This window comes from Oncorhynchus tshawytscha, unplaced genomic scaffold, assembly GCF_018296145.1.
Source record: "Oncorhynchus tshawytscha isolate Ot180627B unplaced genomic scaffold, Otsh_v2.0 Un_scaffold_7219_pilon_pilon, whole genome shotgun sequence".
NCBI classification, from domain to species: domain Eukaryota; kingdom Metazoa; phylum Chordata; class Actinopteri; order Salmoniformes; family Salmonidae; genus Oncorhynchus; species Oncorhynchus tshawytscha.
The window spans coordinates 32,501-57,500 of NW_024609719.1; the positions used below are offsets into that span (position 1 = coordinate 32,501).

Below are 25,000 nucleotides of genomic sequence, written 5' to 3' on the forward strand. Positions count from 1 at the left end.
TGGACAGGTATACAGCTGTGGTAGTCTCTAAGACATAATGGACAGGTATACAGCTGTGGTAGTCTAAGACATAATGGACAGGTATACAGCTGTGGTAGTCTCTAAGACATAATGGACAGGTGTGGTAGTCTCTAAGACATAATGGACAGGTGTGGTAGTCTCTAAGACATAATGGACAGGTATACAGCTGTGGTAGTCTCTAAGACATAATGGACAGGTGTGGTAGTCTCTAAGACATAATGGACAGGTATACAGCTGTGGTAGTCTCTAAGACATAATGGACAGGTATACAGCTGTGGTAGTCTCTAAGACATAATGGACAGGTATACAGCTGTGGTAGTCTCTAAGACATAATGGACAGGTATACAGCTGTGGTAGTCTCTAAGACATAATGGACAGGTATACAGCTGTGGTAGTCTCTAAGACATAATGGACAGGTATACAGCTGTGGTAGTCTCTAAGACATAATGGACAGGTATACAGCTGTGGTAGTCTCTAAGACATAATGGACATAAGCTGTGGTGTCTCTAAGACATAATGGACAGGTATACAGCTGTGGTAGTCTCTAAGACATAATGGACAGGTATACAGCTGTGGTAGTCTATCTAAGACAGCTGTGGTAGTCTCTAAGACATAATGGACAGCTGTGGTAGTCTAAGACTAAGACATAATGGACAGGTATACAGCTGTGGTAGTCTCTAAGACATAATGGACAGCTGTGGTAGTCTCTAAGACATAATGGACAGGTATACAGCTGTGGTAGTCTCTAAGACATAATGGACAGGTATACAGCTGTGGTAGTCTCTAAGACATAATGGACAGGTATACAGCTGTGGTACTCTAAGACATAATGGACAGGTGTGGTAGTCTCTAAGACATAATGGACAGGTATACAGCTGTGGTAGTCTCTAAGACATAATGGACAGGTGTGGTAGTCTCTAAGACATAATGGACAGGTATACAGCTGTGGTAGTCTCTAAGACATAATGGACAGGTGTGGTAGTCTCTAAGACATAATGGACAGGTATACAGCTGTGGTACTCTAAGACATAATGGACAGGTGTGGTAGTCTCTAAGACATAATGGACAGGTATACAGCTGTGGTAGTCTCTAAGACATAATGGACAGGTGTGGTAGTCTCTAAGACATAATGGACAGGTATACAGCTGTGGTAGTCTCTAAGACATAATGGCCAGGTGTACAGCTGTGGTACTCTCTAAGACATAATAGACAGGTATACAGCTGTGGTAGTCTCTAAGGCATAATGGACAGGTATACAGCTGTGGTAGTCTCTAAGGCATAATGGACAGGTGTTGTAGTCTCTAAGACATAATGGACAGGTGAAGTACTCTCTAAGACATAATGGACAGGTGTGGTACTCTCTAAGACATAATGGACAGGTGTGGTACTCTCTAAGACATAATGGACAGGTGTGGTACTCTCTAAGACATAATGGACAGGTGTGGTAGTCTCTAAGACATAATGGACAGGTGTGGTAGTCTCTAAGACATAATGGACAGGTGTGGTACTCTCTAAGACATAATGGACAGTGTGGTAGTCTCTAAGTGTGGTAGTCTCTAAGACATAATGGACAGGTGTGGTAGTCTCTAAGACATAATGGACAGGTGTGGTAGTCTCTAAGCATAATGGACAGGTGTGGTAGTCTCTAAGACATAATGGACAGGTGTGGTAGTCTCTAAGACATAATGGACAGGTGTGGTAGTCTCTAAGACATAATGGACAGGTGTGGTACTCTCTAAGACATAATGGACAGGTGTGGTAGTCTCTAAGACATAATGGACAGGTGTGGTACTCTCTAAGACATAATGGACAGGTGTGGTAGTCTCTAAGACATAATGGACAGGTGTGGTAGTCTCTAAGACATAATGGACAGGTGTGGTAGTCTCTAAGACATAATGGACAGGTGTGGTACTCTCTAAGACATAATGGACAGGTGTGGTAGTCTCTAAGACATAATGGACAGGTGTGGTAGTCTCTAAGACATAATGGACAGGTGTGGTAGTCTCTAAGACATAATGGACAGGTGTGGTAGTCTCTAAGACATAATGGACAGGTGTGGTACTCTCTAAGACATAATGGACAGGTGTGGTAGTCTCTAAGACATAATGGACAGGTGTGGTAGTCTCTAAGACATAATGGACAGGTGTGGTAGTCTCTAAGACATAATGGACAGGTGTGGTAGTCTCTAAGACATTATGGACAGGTGTGATAATCTCTAAGACATAATGGACAGGTGTGGTACTCTCTAAGACATAATGGACAGGTGTGGTACTCTCTAAGGCATAATGGACAGGTGTGGTACTCTCTAAGGCATAATGGACAGGTGAAGTACTCTCTAAGACATAATGGACAGGTGTGGTAGTCTCTAAGACATTATGGACAGGTATGATAATCTCTAAGACATAATGGACAGGTGTAATTCTCTTTACGACATAATGGACAGGTGTTGTAGTCTCTAAGACATAATGGACAGGTGTGGTACTCTCTAAGACATAATGGACAGGTGTTGTAGTCTCTAAGACATAATGGACAGGTGTGGTACTCTCTAAGACATAATGGACAGGTGTGGTAGTCTCTAAGACATAATGGACAGGTGTGGTAGTCTCTAAGACATAATGGACAGGTGTGGTACTCTCTAAGACATAATGGACAGGTGTGGTAGTCTCTAAGACATTATGGACAGGTGAAATACTCTCTAAGACATAATGGACAGGTGTGGTACTCTCTAAGACATAATGGACAGGGGAGATAGTCTCTAAGACATTATGGACAGGTGTGATACTCTCTAAGACATAATGGACAGGTGTGGTACTCTCTAAGACATTATGGACAGGTGTGGTACTCTCTAAGACATAATGGACAGGTGTGGTACTCTCTAAGACATAATGGACAGGTGAGGTAGTTTCTAAGACATAATGGACAGGTGTGGTACTCTCTAAGACATTATGGACAGGTGTGGTACACTCTAAGACATAGTAGACAGGTGTGGTAGTCTCTAAGACATAATGGACAGGTGTACAGGTGTGGTAGTCTCTAAGACATAATGGACAGGTGTGGTAGTCTCTAAGATATAGTAGACAGGTGTGGTAGTCTCTAAGACATAATGGACAGGTGTGGTACTCTCTAAAACATAATGGACAGGTGTGGTAGTCTCTAAGACATAATGGACAGGTGTACAGTCTCTAAGACATAATGGACAGGTGTGGTAGTCTCTAAGACATAATGGACAGGTGTTGTACTCTCTAAGACATAATGGACAGGTGTGGTACTCTCTAAAGACATAATGGACAGGGTGATGGTCTCTAAGACATAATGGACAGGTGTGGTAGTCTCTAAGACATAATGGACAGGTGTGGTATAAAACATAATGGACAGGTGTGGTATAGCACTAAGACATAATGGATGGTGTGGTACTCTCTAAGACATGTAGACAGGTGTGGTGGTCTCTAAGACATAATGGACAGGTGTACAGGTGTGGTAGTCTCTAAGACATAATGGACAGGTGTGGTAGTCTCTAAGATATAGGACAGGTGTGGTAGTCTCTAAGACATAATGGACAGGTGATGGTACTCTCTAAATACATAATGGACAGGTGGGTAGTCTCTAAGACATAGCACTGGACAGGGTACAGTCTCTAAGACATAATGGACAGGTGTGGTAGTCTCTACTGTACCAGGGGAGTTAATATAGCAGGATAATGGTACCAGGATGTGGTTAATATAGTCTCTAAGACATAATGGACAGGTGTGGTAGTCTCTAAGACATAATGGACAGGTGTGGTAGTTTCTAATACATAATAAACAGAGAGAGAATAGCCTGGTCTGGTTAATATAACACTGTACCAGGGGATGGTCTGGTTAATATAGCACTGTGCCAGGGGATGGTCTGGTTAATATAGCACTGTACCAGGGGATGGTCTGGTTAATATAGCACTGTACCAGGGGATGGTCTGGTTAATATAACACTGTACCAGGGGATGGTCTGGTTAATATAGCACTGTGCCAGGGGATGGTCTGGTTAATATAGCACTGTGCCAGGGGATGGTCTGGTTAATATAGCACTGTACCAGGGGATGGTCTGGTTAATATAGCACTGTGCCAGGGGATGGTCTGGTTAATATAGCACTGTGCCAGGGGATGGTCTTGTTAATATAGCACTGTGCCATAGGTTCTCCTCTTTGTGCCAGTCATCAAATAGTTTCTGGAGAATCCGTGATTATAATGTAGGTCCTTCATTAACAGAGTCGTTTGTTAATATTTCACTGACACACACACACACACACACACACACACACACACACACACACACACACACACACACACACACAGAAGATAAACCCTAAACCCTAATTCTGACCCTGAAGATAAACCCTAAACTCTAATTCTAACCCTGAAGATAAACCCTAAACCCTAATTCTAACCCTGAAGATAAACCCTAAACCCTAATTCTAACCCTGAATATAAACCCTTAATCTAAACCCTAATTCTAATCCTGAACCACTAACCCCTTAATCTAAACCCTAATTCTAATCCTGAAGATAACCACTAACCCCTTAAATCTAAATCCTAATTATAACCCTGAAGATAACCACTAACCCCTTAATCTCAACCCTACTTCTAACCCTGAAGATAAACCCTAATTCTAACCCTGAAGATAAATCCTTAACCCTAAACCCTAATTCTGACCCTGAAGATAAACCCTAAACCCTAATTCTAACCCTGAAGATAAACCCTAAACCCTAAACCCTAATTCTAACCTTGAAGATAAACCCTAAACCCCAAACCCTAATTCTAACCCTGAAGATAAATCCTTAACCCTAAACCCTAATTCTGACCCTGAAGATAAACCCTAAACCCTAAACCCTAATTCTAACCCTGAAGATAAACCCTAAACCCTAATTCTAACCCTGAAGATAAACCCTAAACACTAATTCTAACCCTGAAGATAAACCCTAAACCCTAATTCTAACCCTGAAGATAAACCCTAAACCCTCATTCTAACCCTGAAGATAAACCCTAAACCCTAATTCTAACCCTGAAGATAAACCCTAAACCCTAATTCTAACCCTAAACCCTAAACCCTAAACCCTAAAACCTAAACCCTAAAACCTAAACCCTAAACCCTAATCTTAAAATAGCCTCTGTCCTCATGGGGATGTGGGAAATGGCCCCCATTATGGATCATTCAGCTTGTTTAACTGTCCTTGTGGGGACTTTTCAGGATATTAGGTCCCAACAAGGATAGGAGAACCAACACACACACACACACACACACACACACACACACACACACACACACACACACACACACACACACACACACACACACACACACACACACACACACACACACACACACACACACACACACACACACACACACACACTTCTATTGAACTCTCACTGAGTGTTGTCAATGAGCTACCTGCTCTCTCTCTCTTACCCAATCAGGACTGAGGGAAGAGGGTGGGAGGGGGTGGGAGACAGAGGAGGAAGGAGGGAGGGAGGGAGGGGTGAGAAGGAGGACGTGAGAGAGAGGAGGAGGAGGAGGAGGGAGGGGTGAGAAGGAGGAGGTGAGAGAGAGGAGGAGGAGGGAGGGAGGGAGGGAAGGGTGAGAAGGAGGAGGTAAGAGGGAGGGAGGGGTGAGAAGGAGGACATGAGAGAGAGGGGGTGGAGGAGGGAGGGGGTTACCTGTACCCAGTGGCCCTGCCCCTCCCTCCTTGGCATTAGGTAAACACTAGGCCACCTTTGGAACCTAAGCACACACTCTGCAGGCAGGTAGAGTGTGACAGCATCACAGATTGTCAGAGAGTGGATAGAGAGCAGACAGACAGCCGGAGGCTCCTTGGTTTGGACAGAGAGCAGACAGACAGTCGGAGGCTCCTTGGTTTGGACAGAGAGCAGACAGACAGCCTGAGGCTCCTTGGTTTGGACAGAGGGCAGACAGACAGCCTGAGGCTCCTTGGTTTGGACAGGGAGCAGACAGACAGCCTGAGGCTCCTTGGTTTGGACAGAGGGGGGACAGACAGCCTGAGGCTCCTTGGTTTGGACAGCTTGCCTCACTGCTCCAGACAGGTAAAACTTCAATGACTGTGTTTTACTCTCTAATGGGTTGTGTTACTGAAGTGTGTATGTGTGTGTTCTGGTTGGGTGTGTGTGTTCTGGTTCAGTGTGTGTTCTGGTTGTGTGTGTGTGTGTGTGTGTTCTGGTTGTGTGTGTGTGTTCTGGTGTATGTGTGTGTTCTGGTGTGTGTGTGTGTTCTGGTTGGGTGTGTGTGTGTTCTGGTTGTGTGTGTGTGTGTTCTGGTGTGTGTGTGTGTGTTCTGGTTGTGTGTGTGTGTTCTGGTTGTGTGTGTGTGTTCTGGTTGTGTGTGTGTTCTGGTTGAGTGTGTGTGTTCTGGTTTAGTGTGTGTTCTGGTTGAGTGTGTGTGTGTTCTGGTTGAGTGTGTGTGTGTTCTGTTGTGTGTGTGTGTTTTCTGGTTGAGTGTGTGTGTTCTGGTTGACTGTGTGTTCTGGTTGAGTGTGTGTTCTGGTTGAATGTGTGTGTGTGTTCTGGTTGTGTGTGTGTGTTCTGGTTGAGTGTGTGTTCTGGTTGTGTGTGTGTGTGTGTGTTCTGGTTGTGTGTGTGTGTGTGTTCTGGTGTGTGTGTGTGTTCTGGTTGGGTGTGTGTTCTGGTGTGTGGTGTGTGTGTTCTGGTTGTGTGTGTGTGTTCTGGTGTGTGTGTGTGTGTTCTGGTTGTGTGTGTGTTCTGGTTGAGTGTGTGTGTTCTGGTTTAGTGTGTGTTCTGGTTGAGTGTGTGTGTGTTCTGGTTGAGTGTGTGTGTGTTCTGGTTGTGTGTGTGTGTGTTTTCTGGTTGAGTGTGTGTGTTCTGGTTGAGTGTGTGTTCTGGTTGAGTGTGTGTGTGTTCTGGTTGAGTGTGTGTGATCTGGTTGAGTGTGTGTTCTGGTTGAGTGTGTGTGATCTGGTCGAGTGTGTGTTCTGGTTGAGTGTGTGATCTGGTTGAGTGTGTGTTCTGGTTGAGTGTGTGTTCTGGTTGAGTGTGTGTTCTGGTTGAGTGTGTGTGTTCTGGTGTGTGTGTGTGTTCTGGTTGGGTGTGTGTGTGTTCTGGTGTGTGTGTGTGTGTGTGTTCTGGTTGTGTGTGTGTGTTCTGGTTGTGTGTGTGTGTTCTGGTTGTGTGTGTGTTCTGGTTGAGTTGTCTGTAGAATCGTTGAATAAGTGTTATTATGGTCTGGTTAGTGTTATTATGGTCTGGTTAGTGTTATTAGGGTCTGGTTAGTGTTATTATGGTCTGGTTAGTGTTATTATGGTAATATCCATACCACTGGTTAGTGTTGTTACGGTAATACCCATACCACTGGTTAGTGTTATTATGGTCTGGATAGTGTTATTATGGTCTGGTTAGTGTTGTTATGGTAATATCCATACCTCTGGTTAGTGTTATTATGGTCTGGTTAGTGTTATTATGGTCTGGTTAGTGTTATTATGGTAATATCCAGACCACTGGTTAGTGTTATTATGGTCTGGTTAGTGTTAATATGGTCTGGTTAGTGTTATTATGGTAATATCCATACCACTGATTAGTGTTGTTATGGTAATATCCAGACCACTGGTTAGTGTTATTATGGTCTTGTTAGTGTTATTATGGTCTGGTTAGTGTTATTATGGACTGGTTAGTGTTATTATGGTCTGGTTAGTGTTATTATGGTCTGGTTAGTGTTATTATGGTAATATCCATACCACTGGTTAGTGTTGTTATGGTAATATCCAGACCACAGGTTAGTGTTATTATGGTCTGGTTAGTGTTATTATGGTAATATCCAGACCACTGGTTAGTGTTATTATGGTCTGGTTAGTGTTATTATGGTCTGGTTAGTGTTATTATGGTCTGGTTAGTGTTATTATGGTCTGGTTTGTTATTATGGTCTGGTTAGTGTTATTATGGTAATATCCATACCACTGGTTAGTGTTATTATGGTAATATCCATACCACTGGTTAGTGTTATTAGGGTCTGGTTAGTGTTATTATGGTCTGGTTAGTGTTGTTATGGTAATATCCAGACCACTGGTTAGTGTTATTATGGTCTGGTTAGTGTTATTATGGTCTGATTAGTGTTATTATGGTCTGGTTAGTGTTGTTATGGTAATATCCATTCCGCCGTTTAGTGTTATTATGGTCTGGTTACTGTTATTTTGGTCTGGTTAGTGTTATTATGGTCTGGTTAGTGTTGTTATGGTAATATCCATACCTCTGGTTAGTGTTATTATGGTCTGGTTAGTGTTATTTTGGTCTGGTTAGTGTTATTACGGTCCGGTTAGTGTTATTATGGTCTGGTTAGTGTTATTATGGTCTGGTTAGTGTTATTATGGTCTGGTTAGTGTTATTATGGTAATATCCATACCACTGGTTAGTGTTATTATGGTCTTGTTAGTGTTAATATGTTCTGGTTAGTGTTATTATGGTCTGGTTAATGTTATTATGGTCTGGTTATTGTTTTTATGGTCTGGTTAGTGTTATTATGGTATGGTTAGTGTTATTATGGTCTGGTTAGTGTTATTATGGTCTGGTTAGTGTTATTATGGTAATATCCATACCACTGGTTAGTGTTATTATGGTCTGGTTAGTGTTATTATGGTCTGGTTAGTGTTATTATGGTCTGGTTATTGTTTTTATGGTCTGGTTAGTGTTATTATGGTATGGTTAGTGTTATTATGGTCTGGTTAGTGTTATTATGGTCTGGTTAGTGTTATTATGGTAATATCCATACCACTGGTTAGTGTTGTTATGGTAATATCCATACCACTGGTTAGTGTTATTATGGTCTGGATAGTGTTATTATGGTCTGGTTAGTGTTATTATGGTAATATCCATACCTCTGGTTAGTGGTTATTATGGTCTGTGTTATTAGTGTTATTATGGTCTGGTTAGTGTTATTATGGTCTGGTTAGTGTTATTATGGTACTATCCAGACCCCTGGTTAGTGTTATTATGGTCTGGTTAGTGTTATTATGGTCTGGTTAGTGTTATTATGGTAATATCCATACCACTGATTAGTGTTGTTATGGTAATATCCAGACCACTGGTTAGTCTTATTATGGTCTTGTTAGTGTTATTATGGTCTGGTTAGTGTTATTATGGTAATATCCATACCACTGGTTAGTGTTATTATGATCTGGTTAGTGTTATTATGGTCTGGTTAGTGTTATTATGGTCTGGTTAGTGTTATTATGGTAATATCCATACCACTGGTTAGTGTTGTTATGGTAATATCCAGACCACAGGTTAGTGTTATTATGGTCTGGTTAGTGTTATTATGGTAATATCCAGACCACTGGTTAGTGTTATTATGGTCTGGTTAGTGTTATTATGGTCTGGTTAGTGTTATTATGGTCTGGTTAGTGTTATTATGGTCTGGTTAGTGTTATTATGGTAATATCCATACCACTGGTTAGTGTTATTATGGTAATATCCATACCACTGGTTAGTGTTATTAGGGTCTGGTTAGTGTTATTATGGTCTGGTTAGTGTTGTTATGGTAATATCCAGACCACTGGTTAGTGTTATTATGGTCTGGTTAGTGTTATTATGGTCTGATTAGTGTTATTATGGTCTGGTTAGTGTTGTTATGGTAATATCCATACCACTGGTTAGTGTTATTATGGTCTGGTTACTGTATTTTGGTCTGGTTAGTGTTATTATGGTCTGGTTAGTGTTATTATGGTAATATCCATACCTCTGGTTAGTGTTATTATGGTCTGGTTAGTGTTATTTATGGTCTGGTTAGTGTTATTATGGTCCGGTTAGTGTTATTATGGTAATATCCATACCACTGGTTAGTGTTATTATGGTCTTGTTAGTGTTAATATGTTCTGGTTAGTGTTATTATGGTCTGGTTAATGTTATTATGGTCTGGTTATTGTTTTTATGGTCTGGTTAGTGTTATTATGGTATGGTTAGTGTTATTATGGTCTGGTTAGTGTTATTATGGTCTGGTTAGTGTTATTATGGTAATATCCATACCACTGGTTAGTGTTATTATGGTCTGGTTAGTGTTATTATGGTCTGGTTAGTGTTATTATGGTCTGGTTATTGTTTTTATGGTCTGGTTAGTGTTATTATGGTATGGTTAGTGTTATTATGGTCTGGTTAGTGTTATTATGGTCTGGTTAGTGTTATTATGGTAATATATACCACATACCACTGGTTAGTGTTATTATGGTCTTGTTAGTGTTATTATGGTCTGGTTAGTGTTATTATGGTCTGGTTAGTGTTATTATGGTCTGGTTATTGTTTTTATGGTCTGGTTAGTGTTATTATGGTATGGTTAGTGTTATTATGGTCTGGTTAGTGTTATTATGGTCTGGTTAGTGTTATTATGGTAATATCCATACCACTGGTTAGTGTTATTATGGTCTGGGTCTGGTTAGTGTTATTATGGTCTGGTTAGTGTTATTATGGTCTGGTTAGTGTTATTATGGTCTGGTTAGTGTTATTATGGTCTGGTTAGTGTTATTATGGTCTGGTTAGTGTTATTATGGTCTGGTTAGTGTTATTATGGTAATATCCATACCACTGGTTAGTGTTGTTATGGTAATATCCATACCACTGGTTAGTGTTATTATGGTCTGGATAGTGTTATTATGGTCTGGTTAGTGTTGTTATGGTAATATCCATACCTCTGGTTAGTGTTATTATGGTCTGGTTAGTGTTATTATGGTCTGGTTAGTGTTATTATGGTCTGGTTAGTATTATTATGGTAATATCCAGACCACTGGTTAGTGTTTATATGGTCTGGTTAGTGTTATTATGATAATATCCATACCACTGATTAGTGTTGTTAGGGTAATATCCAGACCACTTGTTAGTGTTATTATGGTCTGGTTAGTGTTATTATGGTCTGGTTAGTCTTATTACGGTCCGGTTAGTGTTATTATGGTCTGGTTAGTGTTATTATGGTCTGGTTAGTGTTATTATGGTAATATCCATACCACTGGTTAGTGTTATTATGGTCTGGTTAGTGTTAATATGGTCTGGTTAGTGTTATTATGGTCTGGTTAGTGTTATTATGGCCTGGTTAGTGTTGTTATGGTCTGGTTAGTGTTATTATGGTCTGGTTAGTGTTATTATGGTCTGGTTAGTGTTATTATGGTAATATCCATACCACTGGTTATTGTTGTTATGGTAATATCCATACCACTGGTTAGTGTTGTTATGGTAATATCCATACCCCTGGTTAGTGTTATTATGGTCTGGTTAGTGTTATTATGGTCTGGTTAGTGTTATTATGGTCTGGTTAGTGTTATTATGGTAATATCTAGACCCCTGGTTAGTGTTATTATGGTCTGGTTAGTGTTATTATGGTCTGGTTAGTGTTATTATGGTAATATCCATACCACTGGTTAGTGTTGTTATGGTAATATCCATACCACTGGTTAGTGTTATTATGGTCTGGATAGTGTTATTATGGTCCGGTTAGTGTTATTATGGTCTGGTTAGTGTTATTATGGTAATATCCAGACCACTGGTTAGTGTTATTATGGTCTGGTTAGTGTTAATATGGTCTGGTTAGTGTTATTATGGTAATATCCACACCACTGGTTAGTGTTATTATGGTCTGGTTAGTGTTATTATGGTCTGGTTAGTGTTATTATGGTCTGGTTAGTGTCATTATGGTAATATCCACACCACTGGTTAGTGTTATTATGGTCTGGTTAGGGTTATTATGGTCTGGTTAGTGTTATTATGGTCTGGTTAGTGTTATTATGGTCTGGTTAGTGTTGTTGTGGTCTGGTTAGTGTTATTATGGTCTGGTTAGTGTTATTATGGTCTGGTTAGTGTTATTATGGTCTGGTTAGTGTTATTATGGTCTGGTTAGTGTTGTTATGGTCTGGTTAGTGTTATTATGGTAATATCCATACCACTGGTTAGTGTTATTATGGTCTGGTTACTGTTATTTTGGTCTGGTTAGTGTTATTATGGTCTGGTTAGTGTTGTTATGGTAATATCCATACCTCTGGTTAGTGTTATTATGGTCTGGTTAGTGTTATTATGGTCTGGTTAGTGTTATTTGGTCTGGTTAGTGTTATTTTGGTCTGGTTAGTGTTATTACGGTCGGGTTAGTGTTATTATGGTCTGGTTAGTGTTATTATGGTCTGGTTAGTGTTGTTATGGTCTGGTTAGTGTTATTATGGTAATATCCATACCACTGGTTAGTGTTATTATGGTCTGGTTAGTGTTATTATGTTCTGGTTAGTGTTGTTATGGTCTGGTTAGTGTTATTATGGTCTGGTTAGTGTTATTATGGTAATATCCATACCACTGGTTCGTGTTAATATGGTCTGGTTAGTGTTATTATGGTCTGGTCAGTGTTATTATGGTCTGGTTAGTGTTATTATGGTCTGGTTAGTGTTGTTATGGTAATATCCATACCACTGGTTAGTGTTATTATGGTCTGGTTAGTGTTATTATGCTCTGGTTAGTGTTATTATGGTCTGGTTAGTGTTATTATGGTAATATCCATACCACTGGTTAGTGTTGTTATGGTCTGGTTAGTGTTGTTATGGTCTGGTTAGTGTTGTTATGGTCTGGTTAGTGTTATTATGGTCTGGTTAGTGTTATTATGGTCTGGTTAGTATTATTATGGTCTGGTTAGTGTTATGATGGTAATATCCAGACCCCTGGTTAGTGTTATTATGGTCTGGTTAGTGTTATTATGGTCTGGTTAGTGTTATTATGGTCTAGTTAGTGTTAATGTGGTCTGGTTAGTGTTATTATGGTCTGGTTAGTGTTATTATGGTCTGGTTAGTGTTGATACGGTCTGGTTAGTGTTATTATGGTCTGTTTAGTGTTATTATGGTCTGGTTAGTGTTGTTATAGTCTGGTTAGTGTTATTATGGTCTGGTTAGTGTTATTATGGTCTGGTTAGTGTTATTATGGTAATATCCATACCACTGGTTAGTGTTATTATGGTCTGGTTAGTGTTATTATGGTCTGATTAGTGTTATCATGGTCTGGTTAGTGTTATTATGGTCTGGTTAGTGTTATTATGGTCTGGTTAGTGTTGTTATGGTAATATCCATACCACTGGTTGGTGTTATTATGGTCTGGTTAGTGTTATTATGGTCTGGTTAGTGTTATTATGGTCTGGTTAGTGTTATTATGGCAATATCCATACCACTGGTTAGTGTTATTATGGTCTCGTTAGTGTTATTATGGTCTGGTTAGTGTTATTATGGTCTGGTTAGTGTTATTATGGTAATATCCAGACCACTGGTTAGTGTTATTATGGTCTGGTTAGTGTTATTATGGTCTGTAGTGTTTAACCGGGGTCTGTACTGTTGAACCGGGGCCTGTAGTGTTGAACCGGGGCCTATAGTGTTGAACCGGGGCCTGTAGTGTTGAACCGGGGCCTGTTCTGGTGAACCGGGGCCTGTAGTGTTGAACCGGGGCCTGTAGTGTTGAACCGGGGCCTGTAGTGTTGAACCGGGGCCCGTAGTGTTGAACCGGGGCCCGTAGTGTTGAACCGGGGCCCGTAGTATTGAACCGGGGCCCGTAGTGTTGAACCGGGGCCTGTAGTGTTGAACCGGGGCCTGTACTGTTGAACCGGGGTTTGTAGTGTTGAACCGGGGCCTGTAGTGTGAACCGGGGCCTGTAGTGTTTAACCGGGTCTGTAGTGTTGAACCGGGGCTTGTAGTGTTGAACCGGGTCCTGTAGTGTTGATCCGGGGCCTGTAGTGTTGAACCGGGGCCCGTAGTGTTGAACCGGGGACCGTAGTGTTGAACCGGGGCCCGTAGTGTTGAACCGGGGCCCGTAGTGTTGAACCGGGGCCCGTAGTGTTGAACCGGGGCCCGTAGTGTTGAACCGGGGCCTGTAGTGTTGGTCCGGGGCCTGTAGTGTTGAACCTTGGCCCGTAGTGTTGAACCGGGGCCCGTAGTGTTGAACCGGGGCCCGTCGTGTTGAACCGGGGCCCGTAGTGTTGAACCGGGGCCCGTAGTGTTGAACCGGGGCCCGTAGTTTTGAACCGGGGACTGTAGTGTTGATCCGGGGCCTGTAGTGTTGAACCGGGGCCCGTAGTGTTGAACCGGGGCCCGTAGTGTTGAACCGGGGCCCGTAGTGTTGAACCGGGGCCCGTAGTGTGAACCGGGGCCTGTAGTGTTGAACCGGGTCCCGTAGTGTTGAACCTGGGCCTGTAGTGTTGAACCGGGGCCCGTAGTGTTGAACCGGGGCCCGTAGTGTTGTTCCGGGGCCCTCAGTGTTGTTCCGGGGCCTGTAGTGTTGAACTGGGGCCCGTAGTGTTGAACCGGGGCCCGTAGTGTTGAACCGGGGCCTGTAGTGTTGAACCGGGGCCTGTAGTGTTGAACCTTGGCCCGTAGTGTTGAACTGGGGCCCGTAGTGTTGAACCGGGGCCTGTAGTGTTGAACCGGGGCCTGTAATGTTGAACCGGGGCCTGTACTGTTGAACCGGGGCCTGTACTGTTGAACCGGGGTTTGTAGTGTTGAACCGGGGCCTGTAGTGTTGAACCGGGGCCTGTAGTGTTTAACCGGGGTCTGTAGTGTTGAACCGGGGCCTGTAGTGTTTAACCGGGGCCTGTAGTGTTTAACCGGGGTCTGTAGTGTTGAACCGGGGCCTGTAGTGTTGAACCGGGGCCTATAGTGTTGAACCGGGGCCTGTAGTGTTGAACCTTGGCCCGTACTGTTGAACCGGGGCCCGTAGTGTTGAACCGGTGCCCGTCGTGTTGAACCGGGGCCCGTAGTGTTGAACCGGGGCCCGTAGTTTTGAACCGGGGCTTGTATTGTTGAACCGGGGACTGTAGTGTTGAACCGGGGCTTGTATTGTTGAACCAGGGCCCGTAGTGTTGAACTGGGGCCTGTAGTGTTGAACCTTGGCCCATAGTGTTGAACTGGAGCCCGTAGTGTTGAACCGGGGCCTGTAGTGTTGAACTGGGGCCTGTAGTGTTGAACCTGGCCCATAGTGTTGAACTGGAGCCCGTAGTGTTGAACTGGGGCCTGTAGTGTTGAACCTTGGCCCATAGTGTTGAACTGGAGCCCGTAGTGTTGAACCGGGGCCTGTAGTGTTGAACCGGGGCCTGTAGTGTTGAACCGGGGCCTGTAGTGTTTAACCGGGGTCTGTAGTGTTGAACCGGGGCCTGTAGTGTTGAACCGGGGCCTGTAGTGTTGATCCGGGGCCTGTAGTGTTGAACCGGGGCCTGTAGTGTTGAACCGGGGCCTGTAGTGTTGAACCGGGGCTTGTACTGTTGAACCGGGGTTTGTAGTTCTGAACCGGGGCCTGTAGTGTTGAACCGGGGCCTGTAGTGTTTAACCGGGGTCTGTAGTGTTGAACCGGGGCCTGTAGTGTTTAACCGGGGCCTGTAGTGTTTAACCGGGGTCTGTAGTGTTGAACCGGGGCCTGTAGTGTTGAACCGGGGCCTATAGTGTTGAACCGGGGCCTGTAGTGTTGAACCGGGGCCTGTAGTGTTGAACCGGGGCCCGTAGTTTTGAACCGGGGCGTAGCTCGGCTGTTTCCACAGAACTACTGATAACAACATGCTTTGTCTTTAACGCCACGTCAATCTCATTATTTTAACATGAATTTGGTGTTTGAGCAATACGCTGTCTGAGTGACAGAGATAGTTGGTGTGCGTGTGTGTGTGTGTGTGTGTGTGTGTGTGTGTGTGTGTGTGTGTGTGTGTGTGTGTGTGTGTGTGTGTGTAAAACCTTTATCAGTGGTCCCAACACGTGGTATAAAATGCGATGTCAAACAGAGGGCACAACACACACACACACACACATACACACACACACCTCAGGATCACAAACATATATAAAACACAAACACACACACATACATATCGCTCACATACACTTCATGCCCACACACACACACAGTGAAGTTTTTATCAGCGGTGTGACGGCATCAGTATTACGGGTGATAGTAGGAAACAATGTCTGCTATGGCCTTGAGGACGACGCTTGCTGATTAGCTGAAGGAATGTGTTTCGTCTGAGGAAGCTAAGCCGGCTAACGCTAGCTCATTACCTAGAGCTAGTTCATGGTGCTATCTCAGAACGCTAACTCATTACACAAGTAATGCTAGCATATAATGCTATAATGCATATAATGTTAACCCGTAGTGCTAACTCATAATCCTAACCCATTAAACTAACTCCTAGTGCTAGCCCATGAAGTTAACTCATAATCCTAGCCCATTAAACTAACTCCTAGTGCTAGCACATGAAGATAACTCCTAATCCTAACCCATGAACTAACTCATAATGCTAGCCCATAAAGGTATCTCATAATCCTAGCCCCTGAAGCTAACTCATAAAATTAGACCATGAACCTAACTCATAGTGCTAGCCAATAAAGTTAAATCATAATCCTAGCCCATAATGTTAACTCCCAGTGCTAGCCCATCAAGCTAACTCCTAATGCTAGCCCATGAAGCTAACTCCTAGTACTAGCCCATTGAAGCTAACTCCTAGTGCTAGCCCATTAAAGCTAACTCCTAGTGCTAGCCCATGAAGCTAACTCCTAATGCTAGCCCATGAAGCTAACTCCTATTGCTAGCCCATGAAGCTAACTCCTAGTGCTAGCCCATGAAGCTAACTCCTATTGCTAGCCCATGAAGTGAACTCGACCCTACAACTGTACCATGGCACTTGGTGTTTATAAAGTGTTGCACGTCAGTCCTCTCTAATGTGGCCTGATAACAACAGGCCTGCTACGTGACGCCGCGCCGGCAGCCATTTTGTGGAAGTACAGCATCATAAAGTAATGTAATGGAGGTCATGACTCAGCAGGATGGGGCTCTCCATGGTTACAGCTGTTATTCTCCATTGTGATTGGTCGGAGGGGACCATTTGTTAGATTTTTACGAGACTAACCTGAGACGCAGAGAGAGAGCAGAATGACAACGCCCACAGAAGATAAGCGGGTCATTAGGGTGAGACACTTTACTGAGCTGATAAAAACACACTCAACATTGTACTGTCATACGAAGGCATGAGAATGATCAGAGTGGTTAGTTGGAGGACACAACATGAGAACGATCAGAGTGGTTAGTTGGAGAACACAACATGAGAACGATCAGAGTGGTTAGTTGGAGAACACAACATGAGAATGATCAGATTGGTTAGTTGGAGATCACAACATGAGAACGATCAGATTGGTTAGTTGGAGAACACAACATGAGAATGATCAGAGGGGAGGCTCGGTAAATGAACTGAATACAACCTGAAGTGTGTGTGCGATCAGAGTGGTTGTGTGTGTGTGTGTGTGTGTGTGTGTGTGTGTGTGTGTGTGTGTGTGTGTGTGTGTGTGTGTGTGTGTGTGTGTGTGTGTGTGTGTGTGTGTGTGTGTGTGTGTGTCGGTGGGCCAGTTTCACATTTGAAGAGCTTTCTAGTGCCAGGCAGGTGGGGGGTTGAAGAGATCGAGGGAACACTTGGTTCTCTCCTTCCCCTCCTCCCTTCTTCCACTCCTCTCCCTCTCTGCCTTCTCATTCTCCCCCCCCTCCTCTCCCTCTCTGCCTTCTCATTACCCCCTCCTCTCCCCTTCTCATTACCCCCCCCTCCTCTCCCTCTCTGCCTTCTCATTACCCCCCCCCCCCTCCTTCTCCTCTCCCCTTCTCATTACCCCTCCTCCCTCTCCCTCTCTCCCCTTCTCATGTGATGTCCCAGCATTACCCCCTCTCCCCTTCCCTTTCCTCCCTCCTTCATTATCCCCTCTCTCCACCTCTCCGTGGTGTGATGTCCCAGCATAACCCCCCCCTCTCCCCTTTCCTCCCTCCTTCATTATCCCCTCTCTCCACCTCTCCATGGTGTGATGTCCCAGCATTACCCCCCTCCTGTCCCCTTTCCTCCCTCCTTCATTATCCCCTCTCTCCACCTCTCCGTGGTGTGATGTCCAGCATTACCCCCCCTCTCCCCTTCCCTTCCTCCCTCCTTCATTATCCCCTCTCTCCACCTCTCCGTAGTGTGATGTCCCAGCATTACCCCCCCCTCTTGTCCCCTTTCCTCCCTCCTTCATTATCCTGGTTCCTGTACCTGTCACCCTCAAACCTCTTGTTCACTCAAGTTTAAAGGAGATGAGAGAGGGGGAGATGGGAGAGGAGAGGGTGAGAGGGGGAGAGAGGGGGAGTTGGGAGGTCCTTCGTGGGGAGGAGAGGGAGAGATGGGGGAAATGGACCCCCTCTCCCCTTCCCTTTCCTCCCTCCTTGGAGGGGGAGAGGAGGGGGGAGATTACCCCCTCTCCCCTTCCCTTTCCTCCCTCCTTTGGGAGGTAAGAGTGGGAGGAGAGGGAGAGAGGGGGAAATGAGAGGGTGAGAGGGGAGAGAGGGGGAGTTGGGAGGTAGGAGTGGGAGGAGAGGGGAGAGGGGGAAATGGGTGGATAGGGAGGGGAGAGGGGGAGAGAGGGGGAGTTGGGACTAAGGTGGGAGGAGAGGGAGAGAGGGGGAAATGGGGAGGAGAGGGTGAGGGGGAGAGAGGGGGAGTTGGGAGGTAGGAGTGGGAGGAGAGGGAGAGAGGGGGAAATGGAGTGGAGGGGGAGAGGAGAGGGGGAGAGAGGGGGAGTGGGTTAACTGGTCTAGGAACAGTGGGTAAACTGGTCTAGGAACAGTGGGTTAACTGGTCTAAGAACAGTGGGTTAACTGGTCTAGGAACAGTGGGTTAACTGGTCTAGGAACAGTGGGTTAACTGGTCTAGGAACAGTGGGTTAACTGGTCTAGGAACAGTGGGTTAACTGGTCTAGGAACAGTGGGTTAACTGGTCTAGGAACAGTGGTTAACTGGTCTAGGAACAGTGGGTTAACTGGTCTAGGAACAGTGGGTTAACTGGTCTAGGAACAGTGGGTTAACTGGTCTAGGAACAGTGGGTTAACTGGCCTAGGAACAGTGGGTTAACTGGTCTAGGAACAGTGGGTTAAACTGCCTTGTTCAGGGGGCAGAATGACAGATTTGTACCTTGTCAACTCAACATCTAGTATATAGGACCTGGATGTCCCTAGTATATAGATCCTGGATGTCCCTAGGATATAGGTCCTGGATGTCCCTAGGATATAGGTCCTGGATGTTCCTATGATATAGATCCTGGATGTCCCTAGGATATAGGTCCTGAATGTCCCTAGGATATAGGACCTGGATGTCCATAGTATATAGATCCTGGATGTCCCATTATATAGGTCCTGGATGTCCCTAGGATATAGGACCTGGATGTCCCTAGGATATAGGTCCTGGATGTCCCTAGGATATAGGTCCTGGATGTTCCTATGATATAGATCCTTGGTGTCCCATTATATAGGTCCTGGATGTCCCTAGGATATAGGACCTGGATGTCCCTAGGATATAGGTCCTGGATGTCCTTAGGATATAGGTCCTGGATGTTCCTATGATATAGATCCTGGATGTCCCTAGGATATAGGTCCTGGATGTCCCTAGGATATAGGTCCTGGATGTCCCTAGGATATAGGTCCTGGATGTCCCTAGGATATAGGACCTGGATGTCCCTAGTATATAGATCCTGGATGTCCCATTATATAGGTCCTGGATGTCCCTAGGATATAGGACCTGGATGTCCCTAGGATATAGGTCCTGGATGTCCCTAGGATATAGGTCCTGGATGTCCCATTATATATATCCTGGATGTCCCTAGGATATAGGTCCTGGATGTTCCTATTATATAGGTCCTGGATGTCCCTAGGATATAGGTCCTGGATGTCCCTAGGATATAGATCCTGGATGTCCCTAGGATATAGATTCTGGATGTCCCTAGGATATAGATCCTGGATGTCCCTAGGATATAGGTCCTGGATGTCAGGAAGCTTGGCCCCAGTGATGTACTGGGCAGTACTCACTACCCTCTGTTGCACCTTGCGGTCAGATGCCGAGCAGGTACCATACCAGGCGGTGATGCAACCATGCTCTCGATGGTGCAGCTGTAGAACCTTCTGAGGATCTGAGGACCAATGCCAAATCTTTTCAATCTTTTGTTGTGCCAGCTTCACGACTGTCATGGTGGGATTGGACCATGGTAGTTTGTTGGTGATGTGGACACCAAGGAACTTGAAACTCTCAACCCGCTCCACTACAACCTCATCGATGTGAATGTGGGCCTGTTCGGTCCTCCTTTAGTCCTGTAGAGGTTGTTGTCCTGGCACCACCAGGTCTCTGACCTCCTCCCTGTAGGCTGTCTCATTGTTGTCGGTGATCGGGCCCTACCACCAGGTCTCTGACCTCCTCCCTGTAGGCTGTCTCATTGTTGTCGGTGATCGGGCCCTACCACCAGGTCTCTGATCTCCTCCCTGTAGGCCGTCTCATCGTTGTCGGTGATCGGGCCCTACCACTGTTGTGTCGTCGGCAAACTTAATGGTGTTGGAGCCTTGCTTGGAACCCCCTAGATAACTGACTGCTCCTTCTCCTTTATGATGGCTGTTGGACAGTATATTACAGCTAGATTGCTGGGTTGATTCCTGTTTATTGCTAGGTTTGTCTACTAGGCAGATTCCTTAGGTTTCAAAGGGCTTAGGTGGGCCTTTGGAGCGAGAGTGTGTGTGTGTGTGTGTGTGTGTGTGTGTGTGTGTGTGTGTGTGTGTGTGTGTGTGTGTGTGTGTGTGTGTGTGTAATGATTGAAGGAGGGATGTTTTTCTGTCCTCCATCAGTCGAGTCACTCATTCCCTCGTTCGTGTCTTCCTGTGGTATAAACGGTTAATGGTTGATCACTAGTCAGGTGACCTGGGCGGCCGGTCATCTGAACACCATGAATCTGCTGATGCTGATGACTGACAGTTCATCTTTCATCTGGTTTCACATCAACAGGGTTAGAAAGGGGGAAAGGCTCTTTCTCTCTCTCTCTCTCTCTCTCTCTCTTTCTCTCTCTCTCTTTCTCCCCATTTCTCTCTCTCCCCTCCTCTCACTCTCTCTCTTTCTCTCTCTCTCACCCTCTCTCCCTCTCTCATTCTCTCTGTGTCAACCTCTCTCCCTCTCTCATTCTCTCTATCACCCTCTCTCTCTCTCGCTCTCTCTTTCTCTCTCTCTCTTTCTCTCACTCTCTCTTTCTTTCTCTCTCTCTCAAAGTCAGATTGCTTTATTGGCATGAAATACAAGTGGTACAAGTAGAAAGCAGGAGTGGTAGAGATACTCTGAATGATCGGCTATGAAAGGCCAACTGACATTTACTCCTGAGGTGCTGTCTTGCTGCTGACTTGCTGCACCCTCGACACCTACTGTGATTATTATTATTTGACCATGCTGGTCATTTATGAACATTTGAACATCTTGGCCATGTTCTGTTATAATCTCCACCCGGCACAGCCAGAAGAGGACTGGCCACCCCGCATAGCCTGGTTCCTCTCTAGGTTTCTTCCTAGGTTTTGGCCTTTCTAGGGAGTTTTTCCTAGCCACCGTGCTTCTACACCTGCATTGCTTGCTGTTTGGGGTTTTAGGCTGGGTTTCTGTACAGCACTTTGAGATATCAGCTGATGTACGAAGGGCTATATAAATACATTTGATTTGATTTTGATTTGGATAAATAAAGCAGTACAGTGGTACATCATTTCAGTCAGGACAGGACGGTACAGGACAGGACAGTACAGGACAGGACAGGACAGGACAGTACAGGACAGTACAGGACAGTACAGGACAGGACAGGACGGTACAGGACAGGACAGTACAGGACAGGACAGGACAGTACAGGACAGTACAGGACAGGACAGGACAGGACAGGACAGGACAGTACAGGACAGTACAGGACAGGACAGTGGTACATCATTTCAGTAAGGACAGGACAGTGGTACATCATTTCAGTAAGGACAGGACAGGACAGTGGTACATCATTTCAGTAAGTACAGGACAGGACAGGACAGTGGTACATCATTTCAGTAAGGACAGGACAGTGGTACATCATTTCAGTAAGGACAGGACAGTGGTACATCATTTCAGTAAGGACAGGACAGTACAGTGGTACATCATTTCAGTAAGGACAGGACAGGACAGTGGTACATCATTTCAGTAAGAACAGGACAGGACAGTGGTACATCATTTCAGTAAGGACAGGACAGGACAGTTTTACATCATTTCAGACAGGACAGGACAGGACAGGACAGTGGTACATCATTTCAGTAAGTACAGGACAGGACAGGACAGTGGTACATCATTTCAGTAAGGACAGGACAGGACAGTGGTACATCATTTCAGTAAGGACAGGACAGGACAGTGGTACATCATTTCAGTAAGGACAGGACAGGACAGTTTTACATCATTTCAGTAAGGACAGGACAGGACAGGACAGGACAGGACAGGACAGGACAGGACAGGACAGTGGTACATCATTTCAGTAAGTACAGGACAGGACAGGACAGTGGTACATCATTTCAGTAAGGACAGGACAGTGGTACATAATTTCAGTAAGGACAGGACAGGACAGGACAGTGGTACATCATTTCAGTAAGGACAGGACAGGACAGGACAGGACAGGACAGTGGTACATAATTTCAGGACAGTGAGGGAACGTGGATGGTCCATTATGTACTTGTCAGTTATATACATTGTAAGTACGACAGGGAATGAATGGTCATGGGATGTTCCTCAGGCTTTGACAATCATTATAGTTATAATATCATAGTTATATTAACATATCTGTCATGATGAATATATACAGTGTTGTAACGACCTGCAAATAGTTAGAGTACCTCGGTAGAAAAACATTATCACTGCACCTCTACATAGCCCATCTGTCAATAGCCCATCCAACTACCTCATCTGTACTACCTCATCCCCATACTTATTACAGTGTTGTAACGACGTGCAAATAGTTAAAGTACCTCGGTAGAAAAATGAACATTATCACTGCACCTCTACATAGCCCATCTGTCAATAGCCCATCCAACTACCTCATCCCCACACTTATTATTTATTTGATTTATCTTGCTCCTTTGCACACCAGTGTCTCTACATCTTCTGTACTTCTATCACTCCACTATATACAGTGTTGTAACGATGTGCAAAAAAGTACCAAAGGGAAAATAAATAAGCATAAATATGGTTTGTATTTACAATGGTGTTTGTTCTTCACTGGTTGCCCTTTTCTTGTGGCAACAGGTCACAAATATTGCTGCTGTGTTGGCACACTGTGGTATTTTACCCAGTAGATATGGGAGGTTATCAAGATTGGGTTTGTTTTCGAATTCTTTGTGTATCTGTGTAATCTGAGTGAAATATGTCTCTCTAATATGGTCATACATTGGGCAGGAGGTTAGGAAGTGCAGCTCAGTTTCCACCTCATTTTGTGGGCAGAGCACATAGCCTGTCTTCTCTTGAGAGCCATGTCTGGCTACGGCGGCCTTTCTCATTAGCAAGGCTATGCTCACTGAGTCTGAACATAGTCAAAGCTTTCCTTAAGTTTGGGTCAGTCACAGTGGTCAGGTATTCTGCCACTGTGTACTCTCTGTTTAGGGACAAATAGCATTCTAGTTTGCTCTGTTTTTTTGTTAATTCTTTCCAATGTGTCAAGTAATTATCTTTTTGTTTTCTCCTGATTTGGTTGGGTCTAATTGTTCTGCTGTCCTGGGGCTCTGTGGGGTCTGTTTGTGAACAGAGCCCCAGGACCAGCTTGCTTTGGGGACTCTTCTCCAGGTTCATCTCTCCGTAGGTGATGGCTTTGTTATGGAAGGTTTGGCAATCACTTCCTTTTAGGTGGTTGTAGAATTTAACGGCTCTTTTCTGGATTTTTGATCATTAGCGGGTATCGGCCTAATTCGGCTCTGCATTATTTGGTGTTTCACATGTACATTTTAAACTGAGGATATTTTTTGCAGAATTCTGCGTGCAGAGTCTCAATTTGGTGTTTTTCACATTTTGTGAATTCTTGGTTGGTGACCCCAGACCTCACAACCATAAAGAGCAATGGGTTCTATAACTGATTCAAGTATTTTTAGCCAGATCCTAATTGGCATGTCAAATTTTATGTTCCTTTTGATGGCCTAGAAGGCCCTTCTTGCCTTGTCTCTCAGATCGTTTGCAGCTTTGAGGAAGCTACCTGTGGCACTGATGTTTAGGCCGAGGTATGTATAGTTTTTTCTGTGCTCTAGGGCAAAGGTGTCTAGATGGAAATTGTATTTGTGGTCCTGGAGACTGGACCTTTTTTGGAACACCATTATTTTGGTTTTACTGAGATTTACTGTCAGGGCCCAGGTCTGACAGAATCTATGCATAAGATCTAGGTGCTGCTGTAGGCCCTCCTTGGTTGGGGACAGAAGCACCAGATCATCAGCAAACAGTAGACATTTGACTTCAGATTCTAGTAGGGTGAGGCCGGATGCTGTAGACTGTTCGTTGATATATATGTTGAAGAGGGTGGGGCTTAAGCTGCATCCCTGTCTCACCCCACGACCCTGTTGAAAGAAATGTGTGTATTTTGCCAATTTTAACCGCACACTTGTTGTTTGTGTACATGTATTGTATAATGTTTTTCCCCAACACCACTCTCCATCCATTTGTATAGCAGACCCTCGTGCCAAATTGAGTCGAAAGCTTTTTTTTAAATCGACAAAGCATGAGACTCTGCCTTTGTTTTGTTTTGATGTTTGTCAATTAGGGTGTGCAGGGTGAATACATGGTCTGTTGTACGGTAATTTAGTAAAAAAGCCAATTTGACATTTTCTCAGTACATTATTTTCACTGAGGAAATGTACGAGTCTGCTGTTAATGATAATGCAGAGGATTTTCCCAAGGTTTCTGTTGACGCATATCCCACGGTAATTATTGGGGTCAAATTTGTCTCCACTTTTGTGGATTTGGGCGATCAGTCCTTGGTCTCTTTGGTACCAAATATTAGGGATGATAACAGAGCTAAGGATAATTAAAGAATTTTAGTTTTAGAGTTTAAGTTTAGCCAATTGGAATTTGTTGTCTATATATTTTATCATTTAATTTAGGATACTGTCAACACCACAGGCCTTTTTGGGTTGGAGGGTTTGTATTTTGTCCTGTAACTCATT

The 25,000-nt window shown here is 44.3% G+C and overlaps 1 protein-coding gene across 8 annotated transcripts in view; it reads left to right on the forward strand.

The window, feature by feature from the left end:
• rbm47 (RNA binding motif protein 47) overlaps positions 1 to 25,000 on the forward strand; it is an 82,234-nt gene that overhangs the window by 13,456 nt on the left and 43,778 nt on the right. The window contains exon 1 of one of the 8 annotated variants that reach the window (XM_042317237.1): positions 5,720 to 6,095. The exons of the other annotated variants lie outside the window; for them this stretch is intronic. The gene's annotated coding sequence lies outside the window, so the exon portion shown is untranslated. Of the gene's footprint in view, positions 1 to 5,719; positions 6,096 to 25,000 lie in introns of those variants that run through there. 8 annotated transcript variants of the gene reach the window in all.